Source organism: Nanorana parkeri, unplaced genomic scaffold (genome assembly GCF_000935625.1).
Source record: "Nanorana parkeri isolate BGI_ZX_2015 unplaced genomic scaffold, ASM93562v1 scaffold147, whole genome shotgun sequence".
NCBI lineage: Eukaryota > Metazoa > Chordata > Amphibia > Anura > Dicroglossidae > Nanorana > Nanorana parkeri.
The window spans coordinates 1,425,934-1,437,291 of record NW_017306415.1 but is presented as its reverse complement, the minus strand read 5'-3'; positions in this window follow the sequence as shown (position 1 = coordinate 1,437,291).

Sequence of the window (11,358 nt, the reverse complement as noted above, 5' to 3'; positions counted from 1 at the left end):
GATACATGAAAGGGGGTTCAGCACACAAATTTGACTTGCAGTGTAAAGATGAGTCACTAAGAGAAACCCTCCACGTTATTCTAGCTCAGAACACTGGAATGAGAACCTTTGTATTCCTATTTTAGTACTGTAATATCTGCAAGAAGCCAGATAATTTAATTGTATATTTTCTAGGGATGCACCGATATAAATCGGCCACCCGAAACATATCGGCCAAAAATGGCACTTTGGGCAAAATGCCAATAGTGCCATTTTTCTGCCAATATAGTGGCGTATCAGTTCTCTCTCCTCTCCCCCACTGGGTGCTGCTCCATGTACCAGTGGGGAGGAGAGAAACTGTCACAGGGGGTCGAGCGCTGCGGGAGGAGAGTCCTGAGAGCGGTGGGTGGGGGGAAGACACAGCCAGCGCCGTCACAGGAGGCTGGCGGCACAGGGGAGGAGTCAGCTGTCAGATCAAACTCTCCTCCCCGCACTGCTCGCTCAGCCTCCTGTGAGCCTGTCAGGTAGGAGAGAGCGGTACATTTAGCGATCACTGAGTGCTTGTAAATAATTGAGGACATGGTATGGTTACTGTGTCGCAAATTATGAATGAGAAGTGATATACATCACTTCCTGTTCATTCATGATTGTGGTTATAGTAAAACATACTGCACTCATGTTCTCAATGAACAGGAACACGCACAGTATGGAGCCTTCCGGTTCATTCATAATGCGATGAGAACACAGAGTCCTCATTTTCTTTTTAAAAAGGAATTAGGGGTCTGTTTAGACCTCTATTTCCATAAAGCATCTAAAAGTAAATTAAATAAAATATTTTAAAAAGTTAGAAAAACAAACATTTGACCCGACATTTTTCTTTTTGGTTTTAAAATTTCCACTTTGGTGCACCTCTAATATTTTCAGTTTATTTTACTACCAAGACAATGTAAATGGATAGAAAGGATTCCTCTGCATGTTCCAAATGTCAAGATGGGGATAGGCTTTATATAATCCAGAAATGTCTTATTAGATACTTATGGTGACAGGTTACAGAATTTCTCTCAATATCCGCAGTGTCAACCAACCCTCTTACCCATCACTTTCATTTTACATACATTGTTCCTGTCAAGTCCATACACACTAGTATTCTAGTTCCCTCTGCCAATCAGAACCAACAAACTGGCACCCACAAATATGATGGAAACAGCGTTTATTGGTTTCCAATCAGTTTATGCAAGCTTTGTTTTATGTAAAAAAAAAAGTAAATGCTCTGCTCCTTAGCCACAAGATTACAAGTTTTTCGATATCCAACTCATATTAACTTTTACCTGTGAAATTGAAATGCTACCATTAAAAAAATACTAGACTGCTCAGATAAAGACATCAGAAATGGCAAAGATATCAGGGAGTCAAATATTACAAGGATAGCTAGAACGAACATGGGCATACAGCCTTCATAACCCACAAGGGACCAAGTTACCCACCCACTGCCAGATTTTATTTTTATTGGGCCCATTTAGTAAAGCAATACAGCCATCTACTGTAGCCATTTATAAATATATGAATTTCAATATCAGCAGTTAGGAGTGAGAATGTGTTCCGCACCCCAATAAACATTCAAAGGTCAAGCAATCATTTACCACTCCCAGATATGCAGACATAGGAGAGAGGGGGGGCTTTAAAAGAAACTTTGTTGTCACTACAGGATTAGCAAAATATTAAAACATGTTTTTTATTATGAATTCAAAATAATCAGTTTGCAGCAATACAAACAAAAGACATGAATACATACAGCTGGTAAAAGTCCATATGTCATACAATAGATTATGTTGCAATGGTCTATTTTTTTGTAGATGCATTGAGAGATGAGCTTCTCTAGGGGCCTCAACATGTTTCACCACTTAGCAGCTTCCTCAGGACCTCAAACTTAGAAAGCTGCAACATTATGGACCAAACAGCAAAATAAGCTAAATATCGGAGGTTGAAAAAAAAAAAAACCCTGAGGTGGAGGGGCCATGGAGAGCAGAAAAGGCAAATCCAGACCACCCTTTATATGGGGAGGACTGCACTTCATCCATTAGCTGCCTCTGATGTCATGACTTAAATATATCTCCACTTCCTGCCCCAATTCCATATCTTTCAGTATGGTGGTTATTTAATCTCCACCATCTTTCACTAGCCTCATTTTCCCAGACTTCTGGTGTCTGGATGTTCAGCTGCATCTTCATTATATACTGTGCACTCTTCTGTATTAGACTTTCCGAGTAGTCGCTGCAACCCGAATGTAATACTTCCATTTGCCTCACAATTTCCTCTATTGCTGCATTTGAAGATACCTTAAAAAATAAAAAAAAGGAATAAGTTTTAAATAAAAGTTACAAGATATGAACAGTGACAGTATCAAAAATAGACTAGACTCTTCAGATATTTAAAAGGTATCAACATCTACTATTCAGATGGGTAAACGGCAAAGTTATATCATCATGGAGTCAAATACAAAATGAGCATCTCTAAAGAGCATAACCAAACTTCATAACCCACCATGGAACCAACTACTGGCCCACTGACAGATTTCATTTTATTGGTCCCATTTTATAAAGCAATACAGCCAACAACTGTATCCATTTTTGATATACCTTAGTAGCTTCCGTTCTCAATTCTACATCTTTTTCTGTATGGTGGTTCTTTAATCCCCGCCTTATACCATCATTCTATTTCCCCCAGACTTCTGCTTCTGGTGTCCGAATGCAGCTTCATTGTATGCCGTGCACTCTCCTATATTATGCTTCTTAAATAGTTGCTGCAACTGGGATGTAATACTTCCACTTGCCTCAGAATTTCCTCTATTGCTGCAATTGGAGAACATACCTATAAAAAAATATTAAAAATATTTATAAAAGTTACAAGACCTGAACTATAAGTTTATCATAAAAATAGATTTCTCAGATATTTGGGGTATCAGCATTTACCATTCAGATGGGTAAACGGCAAAGTTATATCATCATGGAATCAAATACAAAAAAGGCATCTCTAGAGGATCACAATAATACAGCCTAGCTCCAACCAACCCACAAAGGACCCAGGTTCTTGCCCACTGCCAGATATCACTGGTACCATTTCATAAAGTAATACACCAAAGTGCAGAAGTCCATTGTATATTTTATAAATCTACCTCAGTAGCTTCCTGTCCCAGACCAGCTTTTTCAGAATGTTTTTTTTTAGCCTCCACCATCATTCACTATCCTCATTGTTCAAGACTTCTGGTGCCGCAGCTTCACTAGTGCCGCAGCTTCACTATACATGGTGCGCTCTTCATTAGGCTTTTTATAACTAGTTCTGACAACTGGGATCCAATACTTGCATTTGCTTTAGAATTTCACCTATTGCTGTATTTGAAGATGACATACCTGAAAAACAGAGAAATAATGTTTTTATAATACAACTTGCATACAAGATATGAACTATACCCAACAGTTTATCATAAACACAGACAGACTCTTCAGATATTTGGGGTATCAGCATTTACCAGTCAGATGGGTAAACGGCAAAGTTATATCATCATGGAGTCATAAATATAAAATACGAATTGTACCAGAGTTTCAGCACAGAGTATTGTCGCTGGATGCATCTATCCTGAACCGCAGGTAACTGTACAATGTACGGACACATGGACTGTTGCCAACACATTCAGCTGCCGTCACCCTGTCATTAATGTGAATCGGTACAGCGGCCACATCTGAACGGGGACACTTGGCATTCCTGCTGCAAGAACCTAGGTATCCCAGAATGCAGCACAAGTCCCATGTGAAGATCGTAATCAGAGTGTGGAAGGGTTAGAACACCCGTCAGGTTTTACACACATTTTTGGTTTCCCCCAGAGGACCATTTTCTATCAGAATTAAAATGCCATCCGATTTATCTTGTGCTTGTTCTAGGAAAATCTTGGGGAATCTCCTTATAGGGACATGGTAACAGCTAATTTCTAGAAATGTGTTTATTGCTGCCCAAGTCTTTAAATTTGTATGAAAGATGGGCTGCTGTATTTTTCAGGGTTCAGGTAACAGAACAGCTAAAAAAGCCACCTTCACACCGAGCCCAAAATACAGAGCAGCCCAACCGCAGATCACACCTTGCCCAAAATACAGAGCAGCACCACCGCAGATCACACCTTGCCCAAAATACAGAGCAGCCCAACCGCAGATCACACAGAGCCCAAAACAGAGCAGCACCACCGCAGATCACACCTTGCCCAAAATACAGAGCAGCACCACCGCAGATCACACCGATCCCAAAATACAGAGCAGCACCACCGCAGATCACACCGATCCCAAAATACAGAGCAGCACCACCGCAGATCACACCTTGCCCAAAATACAGAGCAGCACCACCGCAGATCACACCTCGCCCAAAAAACAGAGCAGCACCACCGCAGATCACACCTTGCCCAAAATACAGAGCAGCCCAACCGCAGATCACACAGAGCCCAAAACACAGAGAAGCACCACCGCAGATCACACCTCGCCCAAAATACAGAGCAGCACCACCGCAGATCACACCGAGCCCAAAATACAGAGCAGCACCACCGCAGATCACACCGAGCCCAAAATACAGAGCAGCACCACTGCAGATCACACCGAACCCAAAATACAGAGCAGCACCACTGCAGATAACACCGAACCCAAAATACAGAGCAGCACCACTGCAGATCACACCGAACCCAAAATACAGAGCAGCACCACTGCAGATCAGTTTTAGAAATACACATCAAGTCAGCAGTAGAAAATGCACACCTTACCTTGATGCCCAAAGCCAGTGGTGGCTAACTTGGTAAAATATAGTGGGCCCCAAGTGCACCCCTGAAGAGTCCAGATGCCCGCACAATAGGATCTGTAATTAAATTCAACTAGGTTAGGATATTACAATATGGCAGAGACATTTTCACAAGATTAAATTAAAAGAATGAACTAAACAATTCAGAAACATTCATGAAAAAATTCACAATGACATTACACATTAACCTCACAGAAAATGTATGCAATCCACAGCAGCCAAAGTGATTGCTGGGATAGACATTAATGTGGGGAGAACAGGTCTCATTTTGAATGGCTTTTCCTCTTCATGAAGGAATCTGATCTGGTGAATGGAGGACCAACCCAACCTCCCATTCAGCAACAGATGAAGCTTAGCTCTGTTTTAGCTAGCAGAATGACAGTGTCGTGATACAACATGTGAAGTTACACAACTTCCTATAAAACACAAATGATTCCAGCTCTGAAGCCTAGTGAGAACCATTGGGCCCGGGGTGCACACTACAACACATGCATTGTGGTGCTCTGTGAAAAAAGGGGCAGGTCCAGTTTTCTGATGAGCTGTGATGATGCACTGCAGCACACTGAAGGGACCCTAGTGCACTGAACAGGTTTGCATTCATAATTAGCTTAGGTTCACACCACAATGTGTGCAGAGAATGGACATTGACATTATCTGACAGTTGAAATGTGTGACCTGTAACGTGTTTTTATGCCCCCTGCAGTACATTTCCCCCTTAGACATTAGTTTGATTTTACACAACATGAGCTGCAGCATATGACAATAAAATCCTGCCAGTCTTTGCATAGTAATGCAGAGTGTTGGTGAGGACAATAGAGAACAACGCTTTTTGTATCATTCATGTGCTGGGACTGCCCAACACATGGAGTGTGAAAAAGCCCCAAGTGCAAGTCACATTACTTGTAAATCACATTTTAAATAATGTCACATCCACTGAAATCTTTGTTTTTAATAGTCTTATCAGCAGGGTGGGACTGACCGCATCTGCAGGGCTTTCTAGGCCGCTATCAGCACCATCCTAGACATGCAGATCACTTGAATAGGAGGCCAACTTCTCCCATAGATGGGAGCTTGGATTGGCAACTTCTGCTGCTTGTCACATGGACACCACCTTGGGATGCAGCTGGCAATGTCAGGAGCCAGTGTGCTGGTGAGATTAGACTCCGCACAATGCCAGCCTAATACAAATATCAACTGCAATTACCTGTTTACACAAAACACGATATACATAAATTAACATTTAAAATCATGCCGGCATTCAGTTTATGTAAGCGTCACCACGTGCAGTCTGATGGGTAAACGGCAATAGTAAAATCATCATAATGCCTGCAATGAAGGGGGAAGGGATGCGATCAGCGGCTTACCTCAAGGCCATGTTGTATCGTGTGTTCTCTATAAGCACATCCCCACATTTCTAAAGAAGGCGCTTCCTGAAATACACCAAAATGAAAGGCTTGAAAAAACTGAGCACATAACCAGTTAACAAACCAGGACTAGTGTACATTAGTGTTTGAGATGCCTTTGCCATAGAGTAAAGTAACTGTGCCTGGACAATATGGTCCTCCCCCCATATCACTCAGCAGAGCATCTCCTCTCCTCTGTTTCAGCCAAGTAACCATCAACACCAATGGTCTGTGTCAGTTAAGAGGGCATGCTTCCTGCCACTGACCATCAATGAATCAGGCTGCGAGTTGTCATTTCTTCACCCCTTTGACTGATTAGAAGAAAGGAGGGGCAGATAGGGCACAGCAAGGAGGCGGTATGAATAGGTTTCGGTATTTAGCTCCAATGGTAACGGGGCTTCTTATTAGAAGGTGCAGACCACCAGGTGTTACGGATGTTACACTGGAAATGGTGGAACAGGTCACCAAAAATTCTACTGTGTGCCTTCACTTGTAGTCACACTGCCACGAATAAGGTCTGGTAGGAGCAAAAAGCGTGTACGATGGTCAGATAAGGGCAAGCTGGCACATTCACTGTAGCATATTAATGGTGCGCCAATCACTGAACCTCCAAATATCACTCACTGCTGTATATACTCCTGCACTTTATAAGCTGTGCTTATGTAACATACTCCTGACCTCTACATCCTGTGTGTCATCTTGTACATTAAACAGTGCTGACATCTGTACATTACACCAGTACCTTAGGGCAGAGGACACTCCATGACAGAGGTGAGGCCCAACACATGAATGACAGGTCAGCTGCCTGACCACTGCAACAAACTCCATCCAGTGCCTTTAGTGACCACCACTGCTCCCATGTGCCACAGTGATACCTGCTGTGTCCTCAGCAAAGACCTGCACAAAAACTGGCAGAGCAGGCACAGCGTGCTGTATTATAGTAGAAAAAAACCAGCATGCATGTGTGTCCCATTTCCAGATGTACTGCAAGTTTGAAGTGGGGTTACAGAAAGGACTGAGGTGGCAGAACAGAGGGAGAAGTGAATACAGCCACGTGAGGGTACCTACTGCACATGGTGGATAAGGGGCTATTTAAAGATCGGTGTGCCAATACAAGAACACGGTTATTCTCAAGTACTCAATATAGGGGCATTAATGATGGCCCGTTATAAAACAACTACCAAAGGATCTTACATGCAGCTGGAGGGGGACCATGTTGGGTCTTTAAAGACTTCAAACCTGCACTTCCCTTTAGTAGAAAATGAGTCACCTCTGGAGAATTCTACCTCTATTCCAGCACTGCACTTTTGAAAGCAACTGGCACCGAACACTTAGAAATGCCAGTGTCCCCTTCTAGGTGATGTCAGTCCTTCCTCCAACCCACAATGAGGGCACAGGCATCAGACACTGACAGAAATGTGCAATGCAGAAGAGGCTTTCTGAGGCTGCAGTGCAGGAATGCAGGAGGTAGAAGAAAAAGAGGTAGACCGTCTTAATGGAGTGCTGGTTTGTAACATTCAGGGGTCATTCTGCCCCCTTGAACCATTTCGGCCCGTTCTTAAGGGGCATTATCCTTGCATACAGCCACCATAGACATGAATATTCTTTGGCCCATTTTCTTCCAATGTCACAAACATGACGGCCCGATGCTTCATTAACCCGGCTACTTTGCCCCACTCAACGGACGACTGCTCCTAAACATACAGGAGTAAAACAAGGGTCATTTCATGTAGAAGGTTTAGAGAATACATTGCATCAAAAATGATCGGTCTAGCAAAGCGGGCTTTGTAAAAAACATTTTGAATGGTCCTCGTACATCATGCTGTGTAGTGCTCAGTACAAGTACAAGACAACTCATACTGGATCCCTCCCTCAGTTTAAGGCTTCAATTTATGTTTACACACATGAAAAATTGTGAACCAAAATTGTGTGGACTCATATTTAAAAAGGATAAATGATTGACACAATAAATTCCACATGCTAAAATGTTGGCGATAATCATATTGCCAATAAACAAGTCAAGATTTTTTTTATAGTAGATTTACAGTGCACCTGGAAATTAGAATAAAACCTCAATAACAAGTGTGAAATATAATTCCAGATGACCACAATGAGCAGTTACATCAGGATTTATTGACACAATAGTAAACATGATATACGAGCAGAAGTCACACAGTAACCCCTGTCCAGAGTATGATATGCAGGACTACAAAAGACGAGCAGACTTCATATTGATCCAAGGTCACTGTACACTATGAGGTCCACCTCGGGGACATCCTTGACCAATTTAGTGGAAGCAGATGTGATTCAATGGAGGGGTCAGGGTCACCTACAAAACAATTCTGACCACTGACTCCAGCGAGATTAATAATTCATCAATGACTACACTTGAGACGTCAGGAGTGATTTATGAAGATATCAAGCAAAGTATATTGATTCACAGTATTCAAAGGAAATGTTAAACACTGAATGCAGTGCCCACATGGGAGTATTAAGATAATGGCCGTCCATAAGGCCTTCAGCACACAGACAAGAAATGCCGCCTTTAGATCCACACAGCTTTAATGCCTCTGAATGCAGCTCTGAAACAGCCAATGTCTCTATGCATATAGTGTGGTTTCCATTCACAATCTAAAGCAGAGTTCAGGGATATGAAAAATACCCCAGCCCTGTGTTGGACGAGGAGCACATGGGGTGGGGGTAATTCACACATACATGTGCAAATTCATTCTTGTGGCTTGAAGAAAACATTCTACACACCATTACATACTGGTTCTTTCTGCCACCTTCAGAAAACAAGATGCAGTGTAGATGAGTATTTCATTACACCAGTATGCATGAGCCCCAACATGTTACATCTGTGTGCAGGAATAACATTCATTTCCACACATCAGGCATGGGCTAGTGTGCTGCTAGCTGCTTAGGTTTTTTCCGAAAAGGTAAAGCCCATCTTTTAGAAGACTAGAATGCACACGACTTCAGAAATTAAAAACATGTGCATTTATTATTTTTCTGCATTGCATCATTAGATCGCAGGTGCAATAATGCTCCGGCTCCTGCAGGCTCTTCTTCCTGTTCATGTCTGTATCTCAGTATGGACATAGTAACACGGACAGGAAGGAGTGGACTACAAGTGTACTGATGTCACTACACATCCCATTGAAAAAAAAAAAAAGTCTGTCGGACACAGGCTGTCCAGTTACAGGATCTGTAAATGGAGGAAGCAGCTGTGTGGGCAGTAACAACATTCAAAACGCCACACCAGGCTGCAGGGAGAACCACCACACGATTCAGGTAAGGGACTAGCAATGTGCAAGTTACACCCTGAATATGGGTTTAACATGAATGCAGCTCAAAATTTAAATTTGGCCTTTAACACTATTTGGAACATACAATGTGTACACCAAGTCTGTACACATCATCATGGTGCCATGGGTGACATCCAGCATGTTGTGACAAAGGCAACAAGTCTCCATTTTTCACACATCAAACTCGTGTTATGGAGTGAACAGGGCACATAGAAAACATTTTCCATGTGCTGTAAGGTTGACTTGCAGCACATAGCGTCTGGAATACACCAGTCACTGCAACTGGAGTGAAGGCGCCCAAACTAAAGCATGAGCCAGACACCTGTCCGAGGACAAAGTGACAAATCTCAGGAATTAAAAAAAAATTTAAGTATCTCCACTAACAAAAATGTAACTTATCTGTATATCACTCGGCTGTAGATCCTCAAATCATCTCTGAATTGGTGCTGACACTGTCCTTCCTTCTGGAGGGGGGATACTTTTGCTCCCCATGGTCCCTGTGTGTGTCGTAAAGTTGTCACCGCTCCAAGCTCACTCCAGTGATGGACTACAATCTCAATACAAATTGGCAAACTAAACATGACATTGTAGTCCCATCACAGGAACAAGCTTGGAGCGGTGACTACTTTACAACACACAGGGACCATGGGGAACAAAAGTAGCCACCTTCCAGAAGGAAGGACAGTGTCAGCACCAATTCAGAGATTATTTGAGGATCTACAGGCGAGTGATACACAAAGATACATTAGTTAGGGCACTTGAATGCACTTTAAAGATTTAACTCCTGAGTTTAGTGTCACTTTAATGATATTTACATATGGACTCAATCTTACAGTAAAGCAGATGAACAGTGGAAAAGGAAAGTCGGTCAACATAGAAGAGAAGTCAGACTGGTATTGTGAGATCACCTCCTGGAACGAAGGAAACAATGCATTTAATGCGGAAATACAGCAGATATAAAGGATTTCTTGCCGACTTCGTTGTGTCCCAGACACAGCATTTCTCCCCTAGGAAATGGTGAGCTACAAGCAGGAATAAATGACTCGGATTAAGCACAGAAAGATTCCGCTTTCCTATCCTACAAAGCACGCGCTTTCCAAACCGAGCAGCGGAAGATAAGCTCAATGTGCGGCCTATGAAGAGATAAGAACACGCAACTTCATTCCACACATCCTACCTGCCACACTGCACAGCTCAAAGAGGAAGAGGGAGGAGCCGAGCTCCATTATCTACACTCTGACCATAGAGTTCTGCCAGCAGCTAGAGCGGCCCGCTGTAGTGCCGCCATTTTTATTGAGGGAAGAGCTCTGACAAAGTTAAGTGTGCGGCCTATGAAGAGATAAGAACACGCAATTCCGTTCCACAAATCCTACCAGCCACACCGCAGCACAAAGAGGAAAGGGGAGGAGCCGTGCTCCACTATCTACACTCTGACCATAGAGTTCTGCCAGCAGCCAGCGCTAGTGCCGTCATTTTCATCGAGGGAAGAGCCCTGCCTATGGGTGTATGGGTATTTATATCTGCATAAGTGGCATAGTTACGGATAGAGATGGGCAAAACGGTTCTTCTGCATGAGCGCTCCTCCACGGATCGCTCACTGAAAAGATCCGGATCTTTTAAATGGCTCATGGTTCACCAAACCGCTCCTTTTACTATAGTAGCACTCTCCCACTATAATGCATTGCTGGGACTTGTAGTACTACATAGTTGAAGCTATTCTGCATTGCTGTATAATCATCATACAGCAATGCAGAATACCACCAGCTATGCGGGACTACAAGTCCCAGCAATACATTATAATAAAAATCAGCTATGCAAAATACCACCAGCACCCCCCC